General features: G+C 37.5%; 1 long non-coding RNA gene across 1 annotated transcript in view; it reads left to right on the top strand.

The window, feature by feature from the left end:
• The window catches only part of LOC116529727, a 77,594-nt gene that overhangs the window by 16,919 nt on the left and 33,919 nt on the right, over positions 1-26,756 (top strand). The window contains exon 2 of the long non-coding RNA XR_004259632.1: positions 24,304-24,361. This is a non-coding gene — a long non-coding RNA (uncharacterized LOC116529727). The remainder of the gene's footprint in view (positions 1-24,303; positions 24,362-26,756) is intronic.

The raw sequence follows: 26,756 nt of genomic DNA, 5'->3' as shown, positions 1-26,756 counted from the left end.
TATACTTTAAACAGAAATCATACATAGCTTTGGTTCTTAAGGGCCTTACAAAATAGCTAATGTCTAAAAAGGGCAGATTCTTTTATTTATCCATTCTGAAGAATATAATCAGGAATGCATTTATGATTTTTAAGAAAGCACTCATTTGTTTTCTGAATGAATTCTTAGGGTACACAGCATTGGAGAGATGTGGATCTGGGATATCTGTGTCAAGAAGAAAATTCTTAGATTTTTTTAAACAGGCCCAAAATTATCATAATATCCATAATGCGGAAGCATTCACCTTCCAGCAAACAAGTTCTTCCTCTTTAACTGTATGTGCAAATTTTGGAGGTAAAGTAGTGCCTATGAAGTCAATTAATTTATCTACAAAAAAAGGAAAAGAGGGAAAGTTTGGGAGGAAAGGGAGGAAGGAAAGAAGGTCGACAGGAGGGAGGGACAGACTGAGGGTGAATGGAAGGAAGGAAAGAAGGAAGAAAGGGAGAGAGGGAGAAATGTCTGAGATGTCCGAGATGACAGATTATAGCTGGGTAGAATGCATGAAGTACTAGAAATGGTCATATTCCAAGATAGGAAACATCTGATTAACTTGCCAGATGCATTGCTTTGATTACCTGCCTTACGTGCCAATCTGAATAAATTCTCTCTCTCTCTTAGCTACACCTGGAATGGGACTGGATAAATACTAACCACTATTTCTAGGCTGCGGTGTTGACCCCCTCCTTTTGATTTTGCTTGCTATCTTGTGCACTAGCAAACTTCCTAGCATGTCGCGTTTTTCCGTTTATAGATTTTTTCCATGAAGTTCAATGGTTGTAACTCTCATGATAAATACTGTGGTGCCTTGAGCTTTTCGAATGAATCGTTTCCAACTGCAACACTGTTCTTAACTTCTACTTGTGTATTTAACTCTATAGCCATCATCAATACCTCATTATTGGGTGAAAAGAGGCCAGTTGGCTGTTATCTCTTTTCTGCTCTTCAGTTTTTGGGTGTCTGTGGATTTGTCAGCTCTCCTGAACTATTGCCATTTATTTTGGGTTCCTTGGAATGCCAGTTGCTTACAGAAGTCTGCTGTGTTTAAGCAGAGCATAATCGAGATTTTGTTGCATGTTGGTGTGGACTCTCTGTCTGCTGCTCCATTTATAAAGCCATTATGCTAGTCCATTCCGTGTCTTAACCAAACATTGCCAACACTTACACAGATATTCTAGGCTTTGCTCAGTGTTATAATCTGCTCTTAAATGGGCAAAACAGATAACTGAATAACTAATGGGCAACTCTTTGATTTGTAAGATAGTAGCCCATGTTGAGGAAAATTAACAGCACTTTACAGTTTAGACAAATTCAGAAGCATATTATTTCACTTCCAGTATGATTACTGTATGCTTTTTCTAATAATTTTTGGCTCAGCTGGCTCCTAATTCAATTGATACAATTTAGATAGTTTCTCCCTCCAAATCTCATGAATTGCAATCTCCAGTGTTGAAGGCGGAGCCTGGCGGAAGGTTTTAGATCATGGGGCATATCCCTCATGAATGGCTTGGGCCATCCCCTCAGTAGTGAGTGAGACCTCACTCTGAGTTCTCACAAGCTCCTCATCATTTAAAAGTGTGTGACACCTCCCCACCGCTCTTTTTGTTGCTCTGCTTTTGCCTTGTGATGTGCCTCTTCCCTTTTACCTTCTGCCCTGAATAAAAGCTCCCTGAGGCCTCCCCAGAAGCTGAGCAAATGCCAGTGCCATGATTCCTGCAGCCTGCAGTATTTTTAACCCCTTTCCCTTATAAATTACCCAGCTTTGGATATTTCTTTCTAGCAATGCAAGAATGGCCTGAAACACCGACAGTGTTTAGACTACAGAGTAATTTAAAAGCCACTAGACATTTTGGGGACTAGTTAATGAAATCTTTCAAAATTCACTTAAAAGAGCTCATTTTCATCATCTGAAATAAGGAGCTGACCAAAGCCAGTGCAGGCTAACATAAGACCAGAAGAAAATGAGAAAAGTAAAATAAAATAAAAGCAGATGGAAAAGAGATCTCAAAGCCCAGAAAAATTAATGGGTAATGGGTAATTAATAGGTTAATGTGTTAATGGATAAAAATAATTAGTGGGTTAATGGGCACAAAAGCATAGAAAGAATAAATAAGACCTACTGCTTGATAGCATAGTAAGGTGACCATAATCAATAATAACTTAACTGTACATTTAAAAACAAACAGTGTAATTGGATTGTTTATAACTTAAAGGATAAATGCTTGAGGAGATGGACACCCCATTCCCCATAATGTGCTTATTTCATATTGCATGCCTGTATGAAAACATCTCATGTGCCCCATAAATATACACACCTACTAGGTACCCATAGAAATTAAGAATTAAAAAAGATTTTTAAACAACAAAAAAGCCACTAGAACATTTAGTGGCCACCCAGCTAGGCGTGTTCATTTTTTAGGAAGTTCTGCCTTGACTGAGATAATACATGGAAAGAATGCAACATTCAGAATTCATGCTCACTTCTGATAATTAATGTGTAGTCACATACCGTCCTACAGTAATCCCAAAGTGAGATGCTAAGCGGTGGGACACAGGGTCTTCACATATGTAAATCCTGGTTTAAGCTGGGGTACTAGAGTTGCTTATATATGCCAGTAAAATCTGCACGTGTAGGCAGAGGAAGCTCCTGGATATTATAAAATGTAAATCCTCTCTTAAGAAGAAAACTGATGTGAAGCTTTTGTATCTGTGGATCATGCTGTCAGGATTTTAGTGTTCTAATAACCCAATTCTAATGAGTTCTTATGATTTATTCAATAAGGACTAAATTTTTTAATACAATCATTACCTTGATGGCCAATACAGTAGAATAAGTATCCCAGTTAATTATACAATTCTACATAGAGAGATTATTTAGCTCTCATCTTTGAATAACCAAAAGGAATTTCCTTTTCAATCACAATTCCTTCCTAAAGAGATCACTGTTGTAAAAATAACTTACTTTGTAGGCTGAAAAATCTCTTTAAAATTTCCCAGAAAAATCTATATAGTCTCTCTTCAAGTAGATGAGAGTCATTTTAACTATCAAGAATAGTTACACAGTTTTAAAATAGTCATACAGATAAAGTAACAACTATGAATTCCATTTTGTCCACGGAATTATGTCACGGGTGAAGATGAGGAATTCAATGCTGAATTGTTTTGTGTTAGTGTCACCCAGCTTTATTTCTCTAAGAATATCTATATCTATATATCTTATTTTTCTTTTAAGACAGTGCACTTTTATGATTGTTCAAAGCAGTTAAGTGCCCTGCTGCATTTATTTCTTAGCTAATTTTGAACATATCTTCTAAAATAAATACATAATGAAATAATGTACTCTGTATATTGTTCTGCAAGATACAAAATGGAGTAATATAAAGCTTTTCTACAATGAGTTTGTATTTTAATACTAAAAATCCTCTTTATGTGTTCTATTTTGTTTCATTTTCAAACACATACGCAATATTTATACTAGCCCATTCTCTATATTTGGGGGCTCTATCCACCTTCCTAGTATTCAAATCTATCAAGGTACTTTATGGTACATTATTAAGTCTACTTTATGAGCTTGAGAAAAAATGAGTTAAGTTTGTAGCTCCTAAACTGGTAGAAATCTGTAGAATTAGAAAAAAAAATCTTAATAGTGTTTATTCTTTGGAAGATAGTTTTCAGCAATACACATCTATTGCCTTGTTTAATATCTTGCAAAATCAATCGCAAGTCCCATGAGCAGGGTGATATGAGTTCTCTTTTTTTATTGAACAAGCTCAGGTTTGGAAATGTCAAGTGACTTTCCCAAGGTCAGGCAGCATATCTGTGCCAGGGCTGGAGTTTAAAGCCAGGGTGTGTGAATCTGCAGCTGGAGCTGTTAGAAAGTAAGTGTTACGACGCTCCCCATCTTCATTATGAAGAAACTGAAGTCCTTAGGGAGAAACCGAGTGATCACATCTAACTCACACTCTAATAAACCTGCTGCTGACTTTCAAATCTGTGTGTTGACGATAAACTGTATGTGCTTTTCCATAACGTGATGTTGATATGCTTGAGATACAAAGTTTTTTCACTTATTAGCAATGATCCATATAAATAGGTTTTCAAAAATAAGTAAAGTGCAAGGGAGAGCCTAAAAGTAACAATATTTCTGATTATTTCTCCATCATCTTCCTAATTGCGTAGTTCTACAAATAAAATATGCTCTGTGGCTGGTTAGGCCTGAGGCTCTAAGGCCTGATTTTAACAATTTGGGCTTAGTGCAAGTCCTTTCCTTATTTCCTCTTTATACCCTTCTGCTGTGCCTTCTTCATGCAACACAGTGGTGCCATGTTGGGCTTCCAATCTTCCTCACTCTCAAATCCTTAGGTCAAACAGAACAATTTAAAAAACATGTATTGATAACAAGCAAGACAAACGGGCTTTTAAACAAATAAAGTACAAAAATCTCAAACAGCATCTTAGTTAATTAGAACAGCAATAGTAACAGCAAAAACATGACTTGTTTTTGCTGTTACACGTAGATTTGAAACTCGGCAGTAGCTTTACTATGTTTTACATAACAAAACATCACTGGAAAGCAAAGCTTTTACATAAAAAAGGTGACAACAACATACTATAACTGGTAAATAAAAATAATGACTTTCTTCCACTTTGGCTGAAACGGGGCTGTCCACAACTGTATCATCACTCAGGTGGAAACCAGTCATCACTCAGCCTGCATTAGTGTCATGATACTATGATTGTGATTCATTCAATGGCCTGCTGCAGATAGCTAGTCCTAAATAAGCCGCCTCATCCATAATGCCACAGAAAGTGCTCAGACAACTGGCAGAGGCAATATACATATTGAACACTAGTGTAATAATTGTAATTTATATTAGTATAAAGTCTACCTCCTTAGGAACCATTTAAATAGCTCTGAGTATTTCTCTCTCATTTGTCCTAATTCAAATATAGATGTGACTCGTCTTTATCTCTGCCACAAGATGAGAAATAAAAGTATAAACACAATTTGTGTTTGAGGAGGAAGATGATATCTAGCTTTTTAGGAAACAAACTGATTTTATAGTACTTTAAAAAACTACTTGTTAGTATTTATAATGCTACAGTATGTACCATGATAGTAACAAATTGTTTTCATCTTATTCAAGCACGTATGGTTATTTTTTTTGATTTCTCTTATGTGGTTTGAACCTGAATTGCATTTACCTATAAACATTGTACAAAACAAACTTTTTCTTTCTTATTATTCACTCATCCCAAATTTCAAAACATAAACTTCAAAACGGCATTTAAGAAACACTGTACATAGAATTCTAAATGGAAATTATTCTATATAAATGCCATACAAATATTTATCTAGTCTCTGCCTTTGGATCTGCTCATGTACGTAATTTATCTTTCTTGACCAGATCATTCTCATCATAATACAAACATGCTCCAACATTCCTCATGATACCAACCAACCTGGTCCCGGTATCATCCTCCGAAACGTTAATTCCATATTTACACACAACTTCTGAACTAATTTCCTCACATTCTGTTCTCTGTCCCACGCATTCACAATTCCTCTGGTTTCTTTACCATACTAACGTTCTTTTCGTAGTTACCAGGGACCCCTAAAGTTAGCAATTAAAGTATGGGTAATTATACTATGCTGGCTTGTTTGTCTTCTGAGAAAACACTTTCTTTGTTTTCTTCCTACCACTCTGGCAGTTCTTTCTTAGTCTCCTTAATGTCTTTTCTCAAAATATTTCTTGATTGTTGTGCTGCCCCAAGGGCGCTGACTTCTCCTGCCTTCCGTATCTGCATGCGCTCTTAATACACCCCATCCTGTCCCTGTAGCCTTAAAAACCACCTGAAGAGGCTTCTGCCTCCTAAATCTATATTTCCAGTTCTGATCTCTTCCCTGCATTCTAGATGCACTTGCCCAACTGGTTTTATGCAACTCTACTTGGATGTCCTATAAATATTGCAAACTTACTTATAATTTACCAAGCTGAAATTTTGCATCTATAATCTCCCTAATTCTCTTCTGTCTCATTTCAGTAAACATAAACACCATTTATTGAGTTTCCTCAAGCCGGAATTCTTCCCATGAAACTCCTTAGCAAGAGTGAAATGTACCTTCAGTGTAAATCCCCTGTTTTTCTGCTGTTTCTCTTCCACTGTTACACCACTCTCGTCCAACCCATCCTCCTTTTTCTTGAACTTCTGCAAATTCTACTATTGATCATCCACCGTTAGCCATAGCCTTCCCCTAATGCATTATTTATACAGCAACCACACTGAGCTTTTTTAAGAACAAAATTCAGAACATGCCATTTTCCATCTTAAATCTCTTTGATGGCTTCCTATATCCTTAAAATAAAACACAAAGTCTCAACAAGGATCTTCAACAGCTGGCCTCCCACCTGTCTTTTCCCCTGCATTTTGTATCACACTCCACACTGTTCCTGATGCTCTTTCTCCCAAACTTCCTTTCTGTAACTGAGCCTGCCAAGGCCTTTTCTGTTGAGGGGTCTGCTGCTGAGATCACTGTTCCCATGGGCACCTTGCCTTCTTGTAGTAGATCACAAGTGACCTCCTTACAGATGATATTAGTCACTGAGGTTCCTAAAATACTCCATGTGCAAAACTCACTCACCCACCCAACTATTCTCTAACACATAATTCTGTTTATTTCCTTCATATCACATCATCTCTGTAATTATGTGTGTTATATATTAATATTTTAATACAAAACATATTAATTTATGGTGCATAGTATGACCTCTGCCATAGCAGGGACCTTGTCTGTCTTTTAACCAATTTTCCCCACCACCTAAAAAAGTGCCTGGCATTGAGTAGATGGTCATTAAATATTCACTGAATGAAGAATAAGGCTAATCTCATTACATTTTACTTAACCTTAATCTGTCCACTCCCAAGTATTAAAGGAAAATTTACTCTATGCAGTAGTTGATAAGGAACTGATAGCAAGATAGTAAACCAGCTTCTAGAACAGGAGTCAGCAAACTCTATCCTACAGGCCAAATGCTGCCTGTTGTGTGTTTGTGTAAATGAAGTTGTATTGGAACACAGTCATGACTGTTCATTGACCAATTGTATCTGGCTGTTTGGGGTCTCCGAAGCCATTGTTAGGTGGTTGCCACAGAGACTGACTGTCTTAGCTTTTGAGGTCTACAATATTGGCTTTCTGATCCTTTACAGAAAAAGATATGTATTGACCTGTTCTCTGGAAGATCCTAGTGTGATAATTTTTTCCATAGGAAATCTTCTTTCGTTGCATTTTCAGACCTAAAAGTTAAGCAAATAATTTGAATGAAAGTCTTGTATATCCTACATGAAATCAGGATCTCTGTCTTGACAGTATTTACAGTCCTGAGTCTACAGTCAGAAGATTCAGGTTTAGTTGAGACTCGACCATTAACATTTTAACCTTCACTAAGTCCTTACAGATCTTTCAATTTCATTTTCATTATCTGTGAGATGAGAAGAACAATATTGGCTTTAACTAATTGACCAAATTCTTGTTAGGAGAGGGTGAAGCATTATACACTCGAGGCCGCATTTTGATTTTTGACTCCATCAGCAAAACTTTGTGAAGGCTTCTCAAGTTACGCCTCTCTTCTAACTTTTCTCCTATATTCTCTTTTTCTTCTGGTGAAGGCTAATTAGGAGAGAGGTTATAAGCATGAATTCTGGAATTAGACTGTCTGGATTTTAATTCCAACTCTAGCATATTAACAGTTTTTGACCTTGATTCATAACCTCTTCAAACCTCAGATTGTTATTAGTAAAATGAGAAAAATAAGATCTCATGTTCCTGTTGAGGCTACTGTGAGCCTAGCAGTACTCTAAGCCTTTTAGATACCTTAATTCATCTAATACTCTCAACACAATACCTTAATTCATCTAGTACTCTCAACACAATACCTTAATTTATCTAATACTTTCAACACAGACATATCAGGGTTATCACCACCATCATCATTATGATTATTCCATTTTGCAAATAAGAAAATGGAGGCACTGAATAGTTAAATAACTTGTCTAAGATAACTCAGTAAATACAAGATTTGTGATTTGAACCCATTCCTTGGATTTTGTCTCTTATTTTAGCAGAAGATTCTTAAGATTAAATGAGGAGAATGAGATGTTCTTGACAGCTCCTATATTAGAAAGCAAACCATAAATGTTAGCTATCACTTTATCCAATCATCTTTATTATTTTGAAGGGAAAATACTCTTCTTATTTCTTCAGAATTACTTTATTTCTAGATAGATTAAGTTGAAATAAAAATAATTAGTTGATCCATTCAGATGGTACCCTTTAAATCACAACAAATCTCACTTTAAATATTTTTGTGTATAATCTCATACTCTCTACTAAAAGATACTAATTTCTTAGTAGTGTCTCTGTATGCACCCTGGATAATCATGATCAAGTGAAAATTACCTTCTTATTTCTATTGTAGGCCTATGGGTCTCTGAGATGGCTGCAATATACAAGAGGCAATACAGTGAAACTTTAAGACAAATAGGTAAAGTGAGGGGTTTTTAAAGTTGTTTCTCAGAATTTTAAAAATTTAGAAGTCCTTACAGGGCTTTCTTGGGAGAACACAGGTAAGGCTTCTTCTGTCAATGCTTATGAGAAGATGATAGGAAACCAACAGTCAGTTTTTGTGGCAAGGCTTGACCAGTCACAGTGGGCATCTTATCTAAGCCGCTGACTCATTATCGCAAAAGAACTCATTGAGTGAAGCTGTCAGTGCCCAGATCCTGTTGGTATCTGGGATGTAGGCATACGTATTTTTTCTCTTCAGCTGATGTTCTTGTTTTCTTCCTGCTGGTATTTTGGAGAAACATTTCTCCCATTTTGTAAGGTCTGGTGAACCTGCCAATCATAATGCTCCACTCATGCCAAAAGGATGAGAATATGACACAAGATGACCGTCTCACCGTAGCCTACCCTTTGTGATTTGGGCACAAATGAGGCAAAACATACTTCCCTGATATTGCAATTGGGAAGCTGAAAGACAGTGTACTTTACTACTGTGTTCTGATTACCTCCCACTACATAACCAACCATCCCAAACTTCATAGCTTTAAAAAGCTTCTGTTCAAGTCTTACGTGGTTTAAGACTTTGACCAGGGCAGAGAGGGATAACCTGTCTTTCTGTTCCACAATGTCTGGGTCATTCCCTTAGAAGAGTTGAATTGCTATCTGGGTAGAAGCCAGAGTCATCTGGAGGTGCCAATACTTTTTTATATGTCCGTTACTTGGGTTGGGATGACTTGAAGGCTGAGTACAGTTGGGACCATTCACCAGTATACCTACGTGTCAACTCTCCATGTGTCCTGGGCTTCTCATAGCAAGGTGGCCTAGTTCCAGAAAGCAGTGATCTGAGAGGGATGGTCCAGAGAAAAAGTGTTCCAAGAGACTCAGACCGAAGCTGCAAGGCCTTTTCTGGCAGAGCCTTGGAAGTCACACGGTGTCATTTCCCTTATATTCTCTTAATTACAAGTTAGTCACTAAGGCCAGCCCAGATTCAGTTGGTGGCTATAGTTGGGGTAGTTAGGGGAGAGGGGAGATTAGAATGGGAGATAGGCAAAGTGACATTGCAGAAGAGCATAAAAAATGAGGACTGTATGGGAAGACACAGCCTGGGGCTGTCAGCAGTCACTTTCCCATCAAATGGAGTCAGCCGGTTTGTATAAAAACAAGACAGGTAAGAATAAGAAAATCAAGGAATGGAGAAAGGACCACCACAGAAGTCACTGCAAGCTCTAATTAATCTGCACAGTGCTATTTATACTTTTAAATTCCCTAGTAACATAGAAGATTGTATTCATGAGTGCGTCTTCTAGTATCTGTTACCAAACTGAGTCTCAAACTGAAAAAATTATTTCTCTACAAATTCACACTGACGAGTTTGCACCCTGGACTCAGGCAATTGTCTCTCATACTGTGTATTCTCTGATGTCTTTAGAACCTTGAAAAAGTCATTAGTCCCTCAAAATTAAAGATTTATTAGTTAACCATTAAATTCAAAATGTTATTGTCAATCTTATTTATAATTAGCCATAATTCTGCATCATTTAAGTTAGCGACATTTAAAATGATTAAATGTGTTCAACAGTAACAATTTACCATCATGGTAAACCATGGCTAGGCCTTCTTTACTGAATCTCTAAGTAAACTCAATAATATATTGAAAACTGAAGCACTGAAGTCTCTAAATTATGTAACATGAACTTTTGGGCTTATTCTGTTTTACAGGAGATGATAAAACAGTGTGAAAAATATTTTTTGATCTTTAAAAAATTTCTGGATTTGAACTTTATAATTTTTCTTCAAATTTAAAAATTTTATTCTGCAGCTGAGTGTGGTGGCTCACACCTGTAATCCCAGCATTTTGGGAGGCCGAGGTCAGGAGTTTGAGACCAGTCTGACCAACATGGTAAAATCCCATCTCTACTAAAGATACAAAAAGTAGCCAGGTGTGGTGGTGGGCACCTGTAATCCCAGCTACTCAGGAGGCTGAGGCTGGAGAATCGTTTGAACCTGGGAGGTGAAGGTTGCATTGAGCAGAGATCACAGCTTTGCACTCTAGCCTGGGAGACAAAGTGAGACTCCTTCTCACACACAAAAAAATTATTTTGCATAGTCCTGCACTCACTGCCACAGGTAGATGGATGCACAGGCTTTACTGTGTGCAGAGCTTATAGCCTACAGTGAATGCCAAGAATGAAGTACTTAGTTCCAGCCCAGCGGGGCAGGGAGTAGCTTTTCCGAGAGAGTCCACCCCAGCATCCATCCACCAAATATTTATTGAAAGGGCTTAAATTAACTACAAACATCCACCACATGGTCATTTGAGGTGGATTACTGAGGAACCTGTGACCTTGTACACACTCAAACTGCATTCTTTAGAGGCTGTTTTTAGCGTTCCTTATCACACCACACACTCCACTCCCCCTCCTGTTTTCAGGGTCAAGGACTTTCATTCCCATGAACAAATACACAGTGCCTCAGTATTTTTCCACGCCCTACCTCAAATGACATGTATATAAGCTTGACTATGTTGCCACGTGCCCCCTACATCTCCCCTTTAATTTTTAGAGCATGCTGGTTATTCAATACAAGGTAAGCTTCTAGTGTTCTTGCCTGATTGTAGATGCATCAGATGGCAGCACAGAGCCATCTGCAGATGCGTAGCAAACATACACAAAAAATAAGTGTAGCAGCCACCACCCAAATGTGTATGTCTAACCCAGACAACCAAGTGTTAGGGTTTAACCACTGAAAGCCTTCTTGTAATTGCTGCGACCATTCTTTAAGTTGTTTCTTTAATTCATGCTCAAGAGTGGACATTTTAGAAGGCAAATGGTTGTAATAAGCCTCTTGTTTCTGCTGTATATTGGGAATACCTTTCCCAAACAAAAGTATATAGGGGTGCATAGTACAAATCAGGACAGTATCGGTAACATTGTGCAAAGAGAAGGTATAGTTGCTACCACTAGTAATGTACTCACTACGTGAAAGAAACCGTTTAAACAGATTTGGGCGTGAGCAGGGCTTGGAGCTTACTTCTTTTTTAGTTGTAATATTGGCCCCGAAAGCCCATACTCTGACCAGGAGATAAAACTATTGGAGGGACTCCCAAATCCAATAGTCTGATTTGCAGACATAAGATTACTGTGGGGACATCAATCAAGTAAGATGCCATTATTAAACAGAAGCCTTTGGTGTGTCGCAGGTTGTCTGCATGGAGACCACGGGATGTCCTCAAAATTCTATCACCAGTCCTTACTCAGACAGCATATAGGAAGATCAGGCACTTGTGTAGCTACATTAGACATCTCAGCAACATGAGTACTAGCAGCAGAAATACAGGTTAAATGTGCAACCTTGAGCATCCCTTTTGGGCTGATAGTAAAGATACTCCTGAGGAATGACAGTAACATGTTTATCATGTGCTACTGTGGAAATACAAAGAGGGGATTACTAGACAATAAAGTCAAAGAGTCATTAAGATTAATATATTCCCAATTTTCAATTATGGGGTGAGACAGGGGTATCTGTTGACCTCCTGTCCAAGAAATGTATTAAGTGACAAAGGCAAGTCAGCATCCCACTGTGTAATAACATTAAAAATGGGGATTTAGACCATGGCTCCAATAAACATGTTCTTGAGCTGATGCCACTTGGCAAAGAACAAAAATTACCAGCCACCCTAATATCCATGTCTGTCTCATTTTCTCAGAAGTTTTCCCAATTACTGCCAGATACATAAGAAACTGGTTCTCTGCAGTTGCAGAGTTCCCATGGTGGCAAGCTGGATGGATGCCTGTTGGTCCAGTCTCTTTAGCTGTCCTCAAGTAATGTCAGGTGCCTTCCAAGTCATCACTCTTATTGCTGGCTGATTCTCCAACAACGGGTCCGGCTCTCAAGGAGAGAGGCCCATATTCCCTCTTTTTTCTTTATTAGGAGATACTTTTAAGAGTTTAATGAGTATTTAACAGTGGCCTAACCGGTTGAGTTATAAGGGATAATAGTTTTATGTTGTATGCGTTAAAGTTGCAATACACATGTAAATTGGGCACTAAGATAAGGTCCATTATCAGTTTTTATAGTTGTGGAAGGCCTAAAGTTAAAATAGATTGAAACAAATGAGCAGTTGTATCTTTAGTTTTTTTCTCTGGTCTCGGGCGGGGTGGGGGGGGGTAGCATGTATGAAGCCTGTGTAAGTGTTAAGGGTAACGTGGAGAAATGTAAGGCACTGAAAGGGTGGATACTGAGTAACATTAGTTTGCCAGATAGCATTAGGCACCAAACCTTGTGGGTTGGCACCAAGCCCTAAGGAAAAAGGAGAAAGAAGAATGCTGTTGGCAATTAGGACATGTTTTAATAATCATGCGAGCTTAAGCAAGTGTTAAATGAAACTGTTGTTTAAGACTGCGGGTATTCTCATGAAAAAAGTCATGACTAGCCTGAGCTCACAAAAAATCGGGAAAGTCTGCAAACCACGTTTGTATTTGTACCAGAGCATCAGCTCAAGTGTTTTCTTCTGACAAGGGACCAGGGAACCTAGAATGAGAGCAAATCTGGGTGATAGAAAGAGGGTGACGACAGGCACAGAGGAGCTCTTGTGCTACAAGAAGCAAAGCTAGTAGAGCTTCATTAGAAGTACCTTCACCTGTGCAAGGTCTAATGAGCAATACTATACACCGCATAAGCAGAGTCACTAACTACATTTATGTCTTGATGAGAAAAAGTTTGTAAGGCCAATATTAGGGCACCCAACTCTGCCTATTGGTAGTTTTGAAATGTTTCTGGATTTTGTGCTGCCAGTTTTACATGGCATTTTGCCACACTACAGCTGTCTTTTCTAGTTTCTCCTGAACCATCTGTAAAGACAGCAGTGGTGTGAAGCAGGGGCTCAGAGACAACAATATACACAGATTTAACAGGCACAGGTGGTAAAAAGTTCAGAAGCTTAGAGGCTGGTAAATGGAAGCTGATAATACCAATAAAGTCAGCCATTGCTACTTGCCAATTAAGATCACAAGCTAAGACAGTATGAAATTGTTCCTTGTTTACTGGTAGGAAAAGAGTAGCAGGGTCATATCTTGATAATTGGACACAACATTGGTGCCCCTTTATGAGAAGAGAAGCTATTAAATCTGTAGTCTTTTGTGTTTAGAGGGGTTATGAGATAGGTAAATAACACATATAATACAGAAATGGCCAAAGATGAAGCCTACCTGCTAAACTAGGGCATGGAAGGGATGGATATTTTAAGTGTTTTCTTTTTTTTTAAACCATATTTTGGTCTTTGGAAGTCATTAGAATGTGACTGCAAGTTGCCAGTATATTAAATCTGCACGGAGTTAGTTAGCTTAAGTATGTAAGAAGAAAAGAAAACCCAAAAACATTTTTTCAATGTTTTTAGGTGCTGGCCATTTGTATGCATTAGCCTTTAGCTGGAATGTCTTAGAAGTGAGCTTGGGAAAGCAGGGCTGTGGTCGGTTTTTTCCATCTGCTTTGGGCGCCTTAGGCAGCCTCTCTTTTGAATAGTCTGCCACCTGTTGCTGCCCTTTACCCGAGGGGAAGGAAGGAAGACGACAAGTCGCAGCAAGAGGCTGGGGAATGACCAGGTGGTAAAGCGCGTGCGTACGCACAAAGGGCGGGGCCAAGCGGTTAACAGGCTGGGAGAAGACCACTCCCCTCGCCCTCCAGACCACCTAAGCTTGGAGCCAATCCTGTTAGGTAAGGTCCTGAAAATCTAGTGGGCTTTTAAAATTATTTTTGCTACCCCCAAGCAAACAGGCTCAGGGGAGGAGCAGACAGGCAGTACAGGGTCTGCTTTGAGGTTTCCTAGTCAGTGTTTTTAAACATTTTATTTAAAAAACAAACTTTACTTACTGCTGCATCTGTCTTCTGAAGATGACAGCAGCTGACAAAGCTTGCCCTCCCCAGCCTAGTTAGCATTTAACATGGCTATGGGAGAGCACCCCTCATTAGCGGGCTTCTCCCCCGGAGCTCTGTACTCTAGGCTGCTCTCCACCCCTCTGCCCACCTTAGGTCAGCAAGGTTGGGTGCACATGGACTGTGTCTTAGTGCTTTCCCTAGGGGCTGGGGAAAACAAGGAATTGCTTGTCCGCTGAGACACGTGAGGCGTGTCAGGGAACGTCAGCTGTAGGAAAAGCAGCAGCGCAGCACGCAGCAGGCCGCTTTCTGGGCAGTCAGTAAGGCATGTGACCATGGTGAGGAGGATTCTCAGGAACGGGCTGGAGCTGCCTGCAGCCACCGGGGGACTTGATCTGTGCCTCTTGGCCTCCCTTCCATCGCCTCAAATCCAGAAAGGGGCAACTTGCCTAGACTGCCAGTGACTAAATAGGTACTCCATGGCGTCTTAGCAACTCTGCTGCCCCCGGCCTCCGTGGCAGCAAGAAAGCAAGAGCTTTCTGGGGTCAAACCTGGGAGGCAGCTTGCAACTTTCCTTTATACTCCAGGGAAACAGAAAAAGACAAAGCCAGAAAGGCTGATGCTGGAAGTAGAAACTGAGAACTTGCATCTTAGAAAGACAGTTATAATCAGCCACTTTGCTTCCCTTCTGGAGGCCCCCCTCGGCAGGGAAGTTTGTCAAGGGGCCATTACTGAGGACAGGTTCACCCAGTCATACGGATGCTCGCTGACTGCAGGTCTTATCCAGAACCCTCCCTTGGGCAGCCTCAAGGGGGATGGGAGGCACTGTGGCCTGAATGGGACCAACAGATGCAGGTCCCTTTAAGGGTAGAGGAAAAGAGGGCAACAGCTTTTCTGTCGGGGAGGAAAAGGCCCCGGTCTGTCCTAATTTCACTAGAAAAAGCCTCTTTCTTATTCCCCATAGAAGGGAATGAAGGAGGGAGAGGAGTCTACACGTTGTTCTGGTTCCTGCTTTTCATTCTCCTTTAAATCTCCTGAATCCCTTCAGGTGGAGAAGACGGTGGTCTGAGTCACCGCAGTTTGGCAGATAAAGATACAGTGCAGAGCGTACCAGCGCCCAGGTGGTCAAAATAGCAACATTAGTAAAATGACCTTGCTCATTCCCTCTTTTCAGGCCGTGACCTACCTGCTCCCATAACTCTAAGGTTCCTTGATCAGGAAACTGAGGGCATGTGTGCTGAATTAAGAGCATAAGCTTGTGTGGAACTCCAGGCTCCGGAGCGCACTGGATAGCCGTAAGTAGCCGTTGCAGTGTTTTAAAAAATACTCTCTGCTGTTTGGTCACTTCTTGACCCATGATAACCTAGCCCCTGATATTTTATGCACGTGTTCCTTCCTCATGATGGGAGTCAGGACTGTCTCTTACTGGGATTCCTCGAAAATGGATGAGCTCTCCACCTTGACACATACATTCAAGGTGATCATATCGGGGTCACCAGTTGCAGAGCTGACAGCTTGCAGTGAATGCCAGGAACAAAGTACTTAGATCGTTCCAGCCAAGCGGGGCTGGAGGGTAGCTTTTCCAAGAGAGACTGCCCCAGCATTCCTCCCCCAAGTATTTATTGAAAGGGCTTGTATTAACTGCAAACATCCACTAGCTGGTCATTTGAGGTGGGTTACTGAGGATCCTGTGACCTTGCAAACACTCAAACTGCATACTTCAGAGGCTGTTTTCAGCGTTTCTTATCACACCACACGCTCCACTGCCCATCCTGTTTTCAGGGTCAAGGAGTTTCATTCCCATGAACAAATAACATACACAGTGCCTCAGTATTTTTCCACGCCCCACCGCAGGTGCCACGTACTCCCTACACTGTGGAGAATGTTGAGAATACAGATGCAAAAGAGAGAAGCATGTGTTTAGAAAAGTCTTCCCAATTACATGAGTGTACTTTTTGAAGGAACATATTTCCGATGATGAAGAGTGATACTTTAAATGCGTACGTAATACATAGTGCACTGTAGAAAAAGATTTTCTCAGATTGTTTTGGTCCCAAAATGGTATTTATATGAACCTCTTAAAAAATGCAGGACCGTGTTTTCGATGTGTCGTAGTAACCCATACGTAGGTACGTACATACCATCGTACACACACACAGTGCTGTGGCTGCTGGACTCCTCAGAAGACAGCTTGTCATAACGCACCTCACAAAATGGTAGTGGTGAAAGTGATTTAAGTTGAAAGAAACAACTCAAAATATAGTGAGAATATTGCATGAACACAGTGGCAGAGACTAGATTAAGCAATGCATATCCAAGGAAATTTGAGATTTCCTTTCTAAAGAAGCCATTTAAAGAAGAGGATAGTAGGAGATACGTTGTAGATTGAGGCCCCAAGCGTAGGGCTTTGAATGCAGAGCTAAGAATTTTGGAGTAAGTGGAGAGGTATTATAGCTTTATCTCTTAACTCATTATTATGGCAAAGACTGTAACATTTTAAAGCATTCTTCAGCACAATATGTTACCTATTTCGTTCAAAGTCATAATTGCAGCCCATGTGCTCACGGATTTTGGTTTCCTTCTTTGAGCCTGCAGCGACTCCAGCATCATCATTTTATTGATATAGATCAGTGGTTCTTAGAACTTTCACCACCCTTTTAAATTTGTACTAATCTACTTGTGCTTCAGACAGCAGATAATAAAATGTGGTGGCCTAAACAGCAGAAATTTATTTTCTTACTGTTCTGGAGGCAGGAAGTCTAAGACCAGGGTGTCAATGTGGCCAAGTTCTGGAGAGGGCTGTCTTCCTGGCTTCTAGATGGCCGCCTTTCTACTGTGTCCTCATGTGGTCTTTCCTCTGTGCTTGTGAAAGGACAGAAAGAGAAAAAGAGATCTCCTGTTCTTATAAGGCTACCAATTCTGTCAGATCAGGACCTTACTCTTACAACTTCATTCAACCTTAATTATTTCCTAAACATCCTGTCTCCAAATATAGTCACATTAGGACTCAGGGCGGCATCATACGGATTTGGGGCCAGAGGCACGACAAAATTCAGTCCATTGCAACACTTTTGAAGCACTGAGCACCCCAAAGAGCTTTTGCTTATGTGGGTTATATCCATTGATATGTATTACATTTGAGTTAATATCAGAAGAATTTAAAAACGTTAGACTCCAGCCAGGCACGGTGGCTCATGCCTGTAATCTCAGCACTTTGGGAGGCTGAGGGGGGTGGATCACGAGGTCAAGAGATTGAGACCATCCTGGTCAACATGATGAAACCCTGTCTCAACCAAAAATACAAAAAATTAGCTGGGCATGGTGGTGCGCGCCTGTAATCCCAGCTACTCGGGAGGCTGAGGCAGGAGAATTGCTTGAACCCAGGAGACGGAGGTCGCGGTGAGCCGAGATTGCGCCATTGCACTCCAGCCTGGGTAACAAGAGCAAAACTCCGTCTCAAAAAAAAAAAAAAAAAATTAGACTCCAGTGCACATTTCATTCACTGCTGGAAAACTCCACTCTATACTCATGGAAAAATGTAATGAAAAAAGGCAAATACCATTTTATTATTATTATGACAATACTTTTGACATCACATACACCCTAAAAGGTGATTCCCAGCAGTCCCCAAACTTTGGAAATCACTCATATAGAAGACAATTGAGCTACTGAATATATTTAAAATAAGCAATTCTTCTAAAAAGAAGTCACTGTATAAACTTATTTTCTAGCAGCTGAGTCTAAGGATCATCTTTATTTGTTCTTAGGACAATATACAGAAATTAAATGGCCAGTCCGCCTTCCTGCATTCTGCCACAGCGTTCACACACAAACCCCAAGCAGGTATGAGCTTTCATTCTTCTCTTTATGAAAACTCTTCTCTTAGAGCAAAGCAACTTCAGGGCTGCGCTCAGGGTCCAGACAAAAGATAGGCAGATACTGACTTTATTAGCAATGGCGGAATGATTATGTCCTCATCTTCTCTTTGTACAGCAAACCCTTGTCATTCTTAAAGCACTTGAGTGTGCAGGCACACATACATACACACGTCCCATCTTGACCTTCAAACATAGGAAAGCATTTACTGAAATCATTTTCATAAGGAAACACTGTTATATTGAAATATAATTCTTAAAAACACTGTGATTTCTATAACTCATTTTTTCTAGTACTGGCATCAAAGTGTGTTTTCTTATTAAATGCCATCGAAAGTTTTGCCACCCACCAAGGATTTAGCCTTATCTTATTAAAATCATGTTACCTCTCTGCGTTTCTTGCAATATCAGCAATTAAAATACTTGATGAAAGTATCAGCAATGAAACTTCAGTCTACAATATTAGTCTTTTTAGAAACATGAATGTTTGAAATAATTATCAGAACCACTGCAAAGCTGGCACTCTAGGCTACTGAAAAATTACTTTCATTTATTTGATATGCAGGAAAAATATATCCTGCTTTTTTACTTCATAATTTTAATATTTTGTTGACTTTTAAAGACATACTAAAGAGAATAAAGTTTACATTCTGACAGCTAGAGTCAAAATTAACCTAAAGAACTATGCTCGAGGTGAAAGTGATTGCATAAATAAATAGCAGAACCTGGGTTGGGAAAGGCCCTAATTCTCAGTGTAGAAGAACCCCAAATATGCAATCATAGATATTTCTGTTCCCTTTTCTAAAGCAGATATTATGATAAGTGGGCTGACTCTCCAAACCATTTTTAGGATCATGTCTTCAATAAATACTTTTATAAACTGTACTTGAATATCATCAAAAAACATTTATTATTTAGAGGCAGATATGAGGGATGGAAATTGCAGAGGCAGATATGAGGGATGGGAATTGTAGATATTCAGTAATCAGAAGACAGACTATTTTGTTTGAAGCTAGATAGTTTTCAGTTAATTTGTCTTAAGGTAGGAAGTATAACTGCTGTGATCAGTGATAGTAATCCTGTCATTAAAAGCACATATTTTCAACAGTTTCAAGTATATTTGATAGGATGTATATTGACATAAGTTATTTTTTTTTAAAGTGCTGCATTAAGAAAACAGGTAACTTCATTACAATGGTTGTGGTTGGAGAAGAAAACTTAAAATAGGATCAATTATCTTCATTTCTCTCAATCAAATCTTGCAGTTTGATATCCTTCCTAATTATTCTAGGAAAAAATCTAATGTCTTTCTAATATATATCTTTGTTGATAGAAAAAAATGCGTGAATGCACAGCTATTTGACTCTTTTGGCTCACTTTAGAGTACAAAATTATAGAAATTTCTTTTAAAAATTAAAATCACCTGGATTCCTTCCACCTTGTGTAATCTAGTAATTTATTGTATATTCCATTGAGCAATATTCTGCATCCCCAAATAGCATTGTAAAGCATTATTTTCAATGGCGGAATTAGGGAAATAAATAAACAGTAAGTCATTTGCCTCATGGTTACAAAAGAATATCGAGTTCACAGAGATTTAATGTTATCAATAGGAGGAGGCAGTTCTGAATGCTAAATCAAATTATACCTTTTCCTGTTGGGATTTCAACATCTGCCTCAATGTAGATTGATGAGAATAAAGCAGGCCATCAGAGGCCCTTTGTCTGTGCTTGACTGGGTGAAACAGCTGACAAGTGGCCATCAGATTACCCACAGAGGGCCAGCTGTGAGATAGGAGTTTGACAGCTGACTTCATTATAATTCCTAGGCTGCAGACTGCAATGGATTTGTCCTTTAATTGAGCTGGGCCAGAAAACTGCTCAGAGAGGAAATGGGAGGGAAAATGCTTGGATACTGATAATGGCAAAAGTAGCAGGTGAATCCCACTCTATGACAGAACAAATAGTATCAGGACAATCCTGGGAAAATGAAAAATGTTTCAGTATGTTGAGCATTTCAGTCACTTCAATTGAAATTGCCCTAATTTGACCATTGGAATGTTTTTAGAAAGTTCTTTATTAATCAGGATCTTTTTCCCCTTAGCAGGCAATTGTCTGCTTAAAAAAAAAATAGCAGGAAAATAATACTTGCCTATCGCTTCCTTTGCCACATACTTTTAAATGCTATGTATCAAGAGAAGTAAGGATGAGTTCTTGTCCTTTGTAGGGACATGGATGAAACTGGAAACCATGATTCTCAGCAAAGTAACTCAGGAACAGAAAACCAAACACCGCATGTTCTCACTCATAAGTGGGAGTTGAACAATGAGAACACATGGACACAAGGAGGGGAACATCACACACTGGGGCCTGTCAGGAGTGGGGAGCTGGGGGAGGGATAGCATTAGGAGAAATACCTAATGTAGATGACCGGTTGATGGGTGCAGCAAGTCACCATGGCATGTGTATACCTATGTAACAAACCTGTGCATTCTGCACGTGTACCTCAGAACTTTAATAATTTTTTTCAAAAAATATAGAAGCAACTAGGAGATATTTATATTAAAAAAGCAAAGAAGATTTCTGTGGTTAACAAGATTTTGGAGAAATTTGTGACAGAAGAAAGAAAACAAACTGTAGCTTGTCAAATTACATGGTTGACCATAATTCAATATGTATACATATATTTAGAAACATAAAATAGCATAAGGTCAAATATTCCTTAGTGAAGTCTTGCAAACTGAAATATCAAAGGCAATTGGATTTACCAAAACATATATGTCAAAAGAATCCACTATTTGACATTAAAACAAAGACGATTTAAAACGGCATGTGAAAATGTTATAGATTTTTACTTTGAGAAAATAACTTTGTAATGGGCTTTGGCATTTAAATATGTGTGCTTTTGTGATTCACCTTCATTTGCTTCTGCTAGATTTTTCTCTTCACGGTTACAGTCTGTGTGAAATAATCACTAAAAATTCACACTGGTCATAAATAATGCATATTGTTTTATATCATTCTGATAAATGGTTTTGTACATATATTCATGTCTATTAGCATATTACTTTATATATTGAAACTTTTATTATTTGCAATTATAGGATTAATACATTAACCACAATAATTCAACCATTTTTTTGATTAATATTTTCTGTTTTCTTTCTCACAAAATTTTTGTGAGATCATCACAAGAAGAGGAGTCTAAATTTATTGTTTACTCTTCCTATCTCTAAATGCAAGGTCAGAAATATGAAATATTTAATAAGCAATCAAAAGGAAATCTAGATGATGTTATACTGATAATTATTTTTAGAATCATGGAATTTTATGCACTAAAATATCTAATAGTCATTTATTCAAATCACTCCTTTCTTTTGGGGAGCAAAAATCAATGTAGAGATGGAGTTCATCATAAGACTCACAACTTTTACCAGAGGTCTTATGAATAGAGGAATTTGAAGTTTGGTTTATTGAGACCAATAGTTGGATATCACTGTCGGGCTTTCCACACAATGTCAATACTTAATTCATGAAGGACATTCCCTTAATATAACATAGTGGTTGAGAATACAGGCACTGAGCGAAACTGTCCAGGAGCAAACTCAAACTCTCCCATCTGTAATTCATCTAGTCTTGAGCAAGTCACTTTCAATCTCTTTTAACGTGTTTCCTTATCTGTAAATTTGGCTGGCTAATATTATCTACTTTAAGATATTACAGGTTGTATGTGTGATGATTAATACATGTATTACCCTTAGAACATGTATAAAGCAAGCTTTGTATTAAAGGAAGTGTTAACTGTGTTCCACTGTCTTCACCCCAGTTACCTGATTTTTAGAATAAATAAATGCATAAAAATAAAAATCACATTTTATGTTAATTTCTTAGAATAAATAAGTAAAATAAAATATACAATAGAAAAATAAGTACTCTCATTAAAATGGTATTCAGTAATAGATTTTCCAAAATTATCTATATTATTTGAGAAAATAAACATTCAAGAAATAAAACATCCAACTCAGCAGGATCAGTTCAAAAAACAGTTTCTGATTTACTCTCCTTGAGATTTTCCTTCACTGGTTGCCTCCTTTTCTTGTAATGATTTCCATAGTTACTAATCCCTTCACATCCAGAGGGAAAAAAATGGAAAAAGAAAGAGAGAAAGGATACAAAATTCAGTCAAGCTCTGATATGACCATGGCAAATATATTGCCAGAAAAAGAGGTCTAGATTTATTTTACACCCTTATTTGAATTTTGGTTATGGGGTCCAGACCTCATCTTGTTTTCTGCTGTCTAGAATCTTGTCTTCCTAGATCTCTTTTTACCTCAATCAAATATTACTTTTAAATAATTTTTGGCCAATATCTCCAATACAACTTGCTAATACGAGAGAGCCATGGCATTAGCACTGTTTTATAAAATGGTGGTGATTAATAGTTAGCTTTAAAAATCCTGTAGATTTTTCCCTTTCTCTCAAACAGATAGAATAATAATCTCCTAAAAGACTTCCCATAATAGAACACAAAATAATAATATCTTAATACCTCAACACCATAATTTATATGCAATAAAATTTAGCACACACATAAGATGGGGCATGTTTCCCTACAAACTCTGAAACACCAGTGACCTTTTTAGAAATTAAATGTGTCTATTATATAATGGCCACTAAAATTGAATTACATATATGCCAGTCACGGTATTTCTTTACCAAGTAAGATAATGGAAAGAAGTACAACTTACTGACCACTCACATAATAACTTGCAATGCTTTGCTTGTAAAAAAATGCCAAGCTAATTTTTTTCATCTCCAGGAGTTCGGGGGCTGTAATGCTAAAATAATCCTCCTTTGGTCAGGTCCAGGGTGGGTCCCTGTTCTCAGATATCAACATTGGTATGAGGAGCATACATAGTCTCTTTCTCATTCCAAATTAACTAAACCTAGGCATTCATGAGTACATTAAAAGATTAAGGTTGAAAAACCACCTTAAAATATAAAAGCTTTGAACTTGACTTTGAGCTTCACTTTAAGGGTATCTGTGAACCAGGTACACATTTTCACAGTTACTCCTTCAGATGAAATTTGGCTTCAGTAAGAAATGCCTGTAGGAATAGCCCACCTCAGTTTTTCAGAGCTGTTACAATTCAATCATCAGAAAATTCTATGGAAATGATGTTATTTATGTCAGTACTGGTGTAGATACTAGAACAATAAGAACATTGAAAGTGACTAAAGATGAATTTAGCCTGCTGTATTTAGGAACAACCAATCAAGAACCCACAGTCAAGTGATGGGGCATAGAGAAGAAAGAAATGAAAAAAGCAGGTATTCTCAATCCAAATTTGTCTAGTTAACTAAATATTGGGATTTTTGGGGGGGGGCAGAGAAAATAAATATTTAAAAAATAAAAAGTCTAAGTAGTAATCATTTTCCCAAAAACATCAGATTACCTGTTATGGCATTAGGGAACTTAAAATTTACCTCATTCTGTTAGATTTCTCCTTTATCTCTGATACGGAGTGATTATTATTTCATCTCAGATATAAGTATTTAAAGCCATAGTTTCCCTTTTATCACAGACTAAGCGGTAACCCACAAATTTGAATATGCTGAACCATTATTTTTCAGTTTGAAATAATTTTCAATTTTATTTGTGATTTTTTTCTTTGACCCATGGATCACATAAAAGTGTAGTTATCCAAAGAATTGGATGGTTTTAATCCTTTCTCACCAGATAATGTACTCCATATTATTTAATTATTTTCCATTTATTAAGACTTCCTTTATATTTCTAGATACGGTCTGTCTTGGTGAAGATGTCATAGGCTCATGAAAATGAGGTATTTTTTCTAGTTGGTGAATGGAGTGTTCTATAATATCAATTAGGTCAAGGTGATTGACACTTACTGAAACAATCTGGTTTTTTTTGTTTTTTTTGTTTTTTTTTGCCCAGGCATTCTATCAATTGACAAGAGTGATGTTACAATTTACAGCTGTGACTGTAAAACACTGTCAGTTTGTTACATATGTTTTAAAGTTCTTATATTAGGCACATAAACCTACATAATTGTATTTGTTCCTGATAAATTGAACATTTTATCATTATGAAATATTACTTATTACCTCTGGAAATATTTTTCTTTCAAAGAATAGGTTGCCTGTGATATTAACATAGCCATCTCAGCCTTCTTAAGGTTGCTGTAAACATGAGAAACCTTTTTCTATTGACTTGTTTTCAACTTATCTGTCTTTGTATTTAAAGGGAATCAATGAGAGATAACAGATAGTCAAGTCTTTCATGTTTTTTTTAGTCGTTTCTGATAATCACTGACTTTTAATTGGAGTGCTTAGTCCATTAATATTTAATGTGATTATTGATATTGTTGTGATTTAATTCTACCTTTTTGCTTTTCATTTTCTGTTACTTGTTTCTATTTTTTCTTTCTTTCCTACATTCTACTTGATTACTTCCATATTATTAGGATTCTGTTCTGATGTTACAATAGGCTTTTTCAACTTCACCATTTACATTAATTTTTAGTAGTGGTTATAGGGATTATAGTATACATTTTTAATTTTTCTGTGTATTTAGTGTTAATACTATACCATTTCACATTTGGTGTAGAAAACTTCTAACCACCTTTGTGTTATAGTTATGTATATTACAAATACATAACATTGTAATACCCCTGGAGACAACATAATAATGTTTGTTTTAAATCATTGTATTTTCTTTTTAAAGGAAAGAAAAATAGTTTATTTTTACCAAGATATTTATCCAGTGCTCTTCATACTTTCCTAAAGTTCTGCATTTTTACTATATACCATTTTATTTCACCAGAAAAATTACCTTTAACATTTCTTAGGGTACTACTTGTCTGTTGGAAATAAATTATCTTAGTTATTCTTCTTTTTTTTGGAAAGTAGCATTATTTCATACTCAAAAGGCAATTTTGCTGTTTATAGAATACAGAATTGGATTTTTTTAAATTACTGCTTTCAGGATATTAGCTCACTGCTTTCTTCCCCGTACATTTTCTCATGAGAAATCAGTGTTAATTCAAATGACTCTTCCTCTGTAGATAACCTGCTGCTGGTTGGTGGGGTTTATCTGCTCTCAAGATTTTTTCTATCTTTCACATTTGTAGTTTCACCTAATATGCCTTGGGTGTGGTTTTGCTCCCAATTATTCTGCTTGATATTTGCAAAATATCATGAATCTTTGTATGTTTCACCAAGTTGAAAAAATGTTGAACTTTGTTTTCTTAAAAATGTTTCTTACTATATTCTTACTCTCGCCTTCTTCTGGGACTTTAATTACATCAATATTAGATCTTTCTCTATAGTTCCATACTATTCTTTTTTATTTCATTTTTATCGCTTGATTGATAAGGTTTACTTTCATCTACATTATTTGTTAAGAGTTTGCTTTTTAAAAAATTTCAGATTTTGTATGTTGTACTTACGTAATATCCATTTGGTTTCTTTTTTAATTGTTGCTACATATTTGCTGATATTTCCTATTGTTCATTGTAAGCATAATTCTTACATTCTTGAATATTGTACAATTGCTGCTTAAAATATTAGTCTGCTAATTGTGATATCAATTATCTCAGGATTGCCTTTTCTATTCCAAATGGGTAAATATTTTTGTTTTTTCCTATGTAGAATAATTTTTAGATTGTATTTTGAGTATTTTTAAGTCAGAGTCTTAAAACTTTGCTTTTTTTATGTGTAAAATCTTTAATTTTATTGTCCTTTTTATTGTTTTAACAGGCAGATAACTTGTAGAAATTTTCAACTAAAAATTCTTTATCTCAACCCTCAGTTTAGTCTAGTCTATTTACCCTTTGGTAGAGTCTGTAATGAGCAAGTGTGAAAGTATAACAAACAGGAGTGAAACAGATTTGGGCAGTTTATACAAAAATATTTAGTCTTTATTGTTAATATTTCTAGCTTCAAGTTTACTTGATCCTCTCTACTGTTAAGCATCTGTTAACTGTCTCAGATTCGGTTCTCTTGCTCATCAGGACCCACAATCATGTTTTCAAAGTTTTAGCTGCTTTGTGTGCAGCCAACTTAGACTAAAACCTTAAAAAACAGAAAATCATACAAGTTATCCTTTTTTCCAAGTTATTACTCCTCCCAAAACCTGTCTAGTGCTGCTTAGTGTCACTGTGAGTTTATTTTTTTTATTGACCTGTTTATCGTTTTCATATGCATAAAGGTTAGGTCCTGTATGAAATTACTTTGTTATACCAGAAGTAGACACTGATCTTTTTATTTTTTTGTAAGTTGCTGGGGTACAGGTGGTATTTGGTTACATGAGTAAGTTCTGGAGTGGTGATTTGTGAGATTTTGGTGCACCAATCATAAAGCAGTACACACTGCACTACATTTGTTTTA

This window comes from Sapajus apella, unplaced genomic scaffold (assembly GCF_009761245.1).
Source record: "Sapajus apella isolate SASKATOON/1434 unplaced genomic scaffold, GSC_monkey_1.0 scaffold63, whole genome shotgun sequence".
Taxonomy (NCBI): Eukaryota; Metazoa; Chordata; class Mammalia; order Primates; family Cebidae; genus Sapajus; species Sapajus apella.
Note: the sequence above shows the minus strand (reverse complement) of the source record. Positions and strands in the feature narration are given on the sequence as shown.